Here is a 5,110-nt window from a genome sequence, read left to right as displayed (position 1 = left end):
CCAATTTTTCACCTCCGTGTTACCTAAACTCTTTTAAAAAAGAACACCATTTAATCCTTTCTAATGCGCATAACAAACCAAGGCTTAAGCCTCCTCCGAGAGTAGACAAGCCGATGTTTAGCCTTTAGAACGCGATCTAAACAGTAGTTCACTAAAAGACACCAACCAACTGTAGTTACCCGAACTACGAATGTTCTTACTTCCTTATTGTACCATAAGGATACGTAGGCAGGAGATTGTTGTATCTTCACGAGCACACTAATAAAAAACCTCCCCTTTCTCCTTTCTGAGGTTCTCAACCATTTCTATTTTCAATATTTTATAACCCAAAGATAACAAACAAACATAAATTAACACTTAAAATGCACATTAGAACTAAAAGGTTCCCGTTGAGTACAACGGACGGAAGGGGTGCTAATACCTTCCTCTTGCGTAACCACTCCCTAACCCGAATATGGTTGCGACGACCATCATTCCATTTCCTAAAGGTTTTATCGATATTTTCCCATCCCTTTGTTGGGATAAATAAAGTTCGGTGGCGACTCTGTTCGAACATTAATTTTTTCCGCGACCATTGCGAGGAATCACATTTTTCAAGATGCGACAGCTGTCCACAAAAGACTCAGCTGAGGAAGACACAAGGAGATATTACCGGTTACTGGGTAATAAACTCAAAAAGAGACATGTTATTAAAACACTGGTTACTGGGTGAGAGAACAACAAGCTCAGGGAGAAAGAATATCTAAGACTGGTATAAGGGTAAAAGATATCAATCGTCTGGAACCTCAGAGGAGGACCCAAAAGGCACATCTCAACTTAGGAAAATCTGACTCCACATGGGACAAAAAGTTATAATAGGGAGCAGAAGGAAGGAACACCAGTGATACCGGTTACTGGGTATATAATAGGTGATGAACCAGGCGTGAATTGGGAACATATCCAAGACACTCATCATCCAAAAGGAGGGAAGAAAAAGCAAACTCGACTTACAGGATGCACATTCGATTCCATAAGGAAATACGAATCTTACTCGACTGGGGAAGAAGAAGACTTCGACTGAAGAGCGCATGAGATATATTATCTATTACCGTTATATGGGTAAAAAAACGTAGATAACATACTCGTGTGGAAGATTATCCGCAACCGGTTACTGGGTTAATAAAGGATAAATCGACCGCGAAGAAAGGACATCGGGATACCAACTACTGGGTATAAAATGATGACCTATCAGAAGGAGAAACAATCATTACCAAACAAGGGTAAATGAAAGATAACTCGCTAGGGATAAATTGCCTGACAAAAGAAATTATCCAAGAGATATATCACCAGTTAATGGGTGGTATACTCAAACGAAGGAATACCAATACCGATTACTGGGTAAAGATAACCATCAAAGAGGGGATTACATCTACCGGTTACTGGGTAGAAAACCACAGAAATAGGACTTACAACTACCAGTTACTGGGTAGAAGGCCACAAAATGCGTTGGGGAAAGGATGAACAAGTACTGGTTACTGAGCAATTGAACAACTAAACCACAGGGACTGCAGGGGATAACAAGAAAGGAATCAATCTAGGAACAAACTAGAAAGACACAATCAAACAAGACTCAACCCGATGAGGATATAACTCAGGGGAGTAATTCCATCCTAATACACAACTGGGGAGGAAACTGAAACAATAATCATCCACGAGGACATAACTCCGTGGGGAATAAAGAAGGAAAGATAGACACTTTCTGCCTGTGGGGCTGACTCTATATGGAGAGATCAGACATAAACATCTACTTGGGGAAGAACATTTCACCAATAGCAGGAGATAACAAGCAAAGATATATGGCAAAGAATGCAATCATGAATATCTGAATGCTATGATTATGTATGTATATGCATGATTTGTGTAAAACTAATGCTGACAAACAGACATATCTAACACAAACAAGTCCAAGAATCATGAACAGACACTCGGAAAACGTCTCAACAAGAAGGGCGAAGCCTACTGGAGAACTCAGCTTGGGAATAACCCGAGAAGGATGAAAATAAATCATCGGGGATATCAAACCTTATCCTAAAGCTACACTCGTTGAGGATACAGAGAAGATGTATTCAGGATCAGCGAAACAAGATAATCAAACAGAGAACTCAATTCTGATGGGGATTATCTCTGGCATAAGAGTAAACAAAGGGAAGACTTTAACCATAGCTGGGGATAGGCAAAGTCAAAGCTTCCAACTGCAGGAGATAGCACTCTGCACAGGAGAAGTCTTTCAAGAGCAAACAATCCTGACATAAGGAAGATGCAGAAAATCTGTCGGGGAGTTTCCATCAACTCCCTTGGGGACATGTGGTTTAATAACAATAAGATCCGCCGGAGAAAAAGCTCTACTGGGGAAGCTTATTAAGGAACGATGTGAAACTCCGTGGGGAACAACCACCAATCAGATGTACATCAATCAAAACACTCCCTTTTATCTGCCGGAGAGGAGACTCTGCAAAAGTGGAAAAATAACATTTTGCTCCACTAGGGAAGGAAATAAACATTTTCACCACCAACTCTTAATGCTTGAAGAAATCTTCAGACTCAGAGGAGACACAAACATCAAACTTTGATCTGGCAACCCTACTGGGGACAAGCTGTAGATGCTCTTGAGGAAACTACCCTTGCTGGAGAAATTGGAAATGAATCCTTCAACAACAAGCGACATACCGGGGATACCTCTTTTCAAAACAAATGAAATGGGAAATAAGCCCTTCATCAATTGCACTAGGCAACTTCCCACTGAGGAAACAAATATCTGGAAAGATAGCTCTGCAGGGAACACATGCTTATTCCATTGGAGATTCTTACTCATGCTGGGGAAAGACAACCTTCCACGTGAGTAGATAGTCAACATAATGAGACAAGGAATATTCTCAACTTAAAGCATATCAACTTTTATCAATCTATAAGGGATTTTAGGTTAATCCACACAAGGGAGTTCATTTTCTTGGAGTCATAGAGATGACTCAAGATGCTCCTTTCCTTTGGATTTAGCACACAAAACAAGCACTCAATAATTTGAATTCAAGCTCCTACGATCTCCATTTGACTTGGCTCTTAACTTGGCTACTCATGACAATGGTCCTCTTTTCTCAATCTTAAGATGAGGTTCCTATCACACAAAAGCACACATCAAAAAGCTCATAACATAATAAAGGGAATGGACAAAGAATAAATTTGAGGAGAAGTCCTTTGAGGTCAACTTTGAATTTTAGCATTCTAAAGGCATGAGGCCTAGTTGCTCTTCAACATATTTTGCATTCTAAAGGCATGAGGCCTAGTTTCTCTTCAACTCCTTTAAGCATGGGTGAATCCTAATTCTTAGTCCTTTATCTTTTTGTATTTTGGTTCACATCAAAACAAACACAAAACAACACAAAATAGCAATATATTTATATACAATAATGGGCTCAAATGAGCAAAAGAAAAATGACATAAACATAAAATATGTGCTCAAGTGAGCAAAATGAAAATCAAGATGAATAATGAGCAAGAAATAAATGACATTAAAAGTAAATGACAAGAATTTAAAAGCTCAAATTAAACTTAGTAGTTAGTAGAGTTATGTTAGCTTGTCATAAGACAATGTAGCGCTATGTTAAGCAATCGTAAGTGGACTAATATAGTAGTCACCCCTATCTGAGGCCGGTCAATAAGAATATAGGCAAAGAACACAAGTTAGAGGTCATGACTAGTAAGCCAAGCTCCATAAACTTGCCATGCCCAACAAAAGGGGAAGGGCCTTGTATTGACTTTTGGTTATTTGCTTGACCAAAAAGTAACCTATCTTTGACACAAAATAACTCACTCGATCATAGATCAAGTTGAGTTTGGTTTGGATCAAAGAAGATTAAACTTCTGATTTGTCAAGACCAGCCTCAAGACTTTAACTCATTGGCCATTAAGGGAAAGAAAAGGATGAAGATGAAAGGGAGGAGGTAAGAAGTCAACAACCAATCTCAATTTATCAAGGGATAACTCATCCTTGATCAAATTCATTCATCTTTTTAGGTGATGATCCTTAAGGATTCTCAAACCACAAAATCCAATGAATTTTATCAAAGTTGAATCAATTCAACCTTGATCAACACCAAACAGAAGAAGAATGAATATAACAAGTCAAGAAGTCAATAATATTTTTTTGGTAATTTTTTAATTAAAAGAAAATACAAATAAAAAATAAACAAACAAATTTGAACCTCAAATTCAATTCAAAACAACTTCAATAAGTCCGATTAAATTTTCATAGGTTCAACATAGTCAAACAAACTTTGACTAATTTTCTCACAAATTTTTAAAGCCAGAAAGTAATTAAAATCAATTAAAAATAACCAAAAATAGCATAATATGAATTAAAATCTCAAATAAACTCAAAACAAATAATAAATTGTTAAGACTATTTTTCATTGACTTATGATGATCCATAGATGCTATGAAAATATTTTTGTATTTTTTAAAAGTCAGAAAGAATTTTAAAATGAATTAAAATCATTAAAAACTAAATAATTCATGAAAAATATCAAATGAGGTCACAAAAATGATTAAAAATCATAATATGAAACTAGATTTTTCAAGAAAAGTTTTAGAGTTGGTCTCATATTTTTCTGACCTTATATGATTTTTTTTATGAATTATTGAAAATAGAATAAATAAAAGAAAATAAAAAAAATGAAATAAAACCAAAAATGCTGAGCCACCGGATCTAATTCATTAATTGACGTGGCAATGGTACACGGTCTGGATCTGAGGATGCACGATACGCTCAAGTCAACAGTGCAACATAATGCATTAAAAGAAGTAATTGAAATGAACGCATGAGATTATATCGTGAGGTAGAGATCCAAGGGCCATGAGCAGCACACGTGGTGGTGGCAGTGGAAACCGCCGTCTTCTCCGATCAACCAACAGAATCCGGCCAGATTTGCAGGAAAATGGATCTCATCGAAAATGAAAAACAAAGGCATGGAAATGGAGCTCATGTGATATAGATCATCATTGTACCATTAGATTCCTCTCATTCTTCCTATATTGAGAGAAAGATGAAGGAGAAAATCATGGTGTCCACACGGAT

Source organism: Lathyrus oleraceus, chromosome 7, assembly GCF_024323335.1.
Source record: "Lathyrus oleraceus cultivar Zhongwan6 chromosome 7, CAAS_Psat_ZW6_1.0, whole genome shotgun sequence".
Lineage (NCBI taxonomy): Eukaryota > Viridiplantae > Streptophyta > Magnoliopsida > Fabales > Fabaceae > Lathyrus > Lathyrus oleraceus.
The sequence above is the reverse complement of the archived record's forward strand: the minus strand, read 5'-3'. Positions refer to the sequence as shown.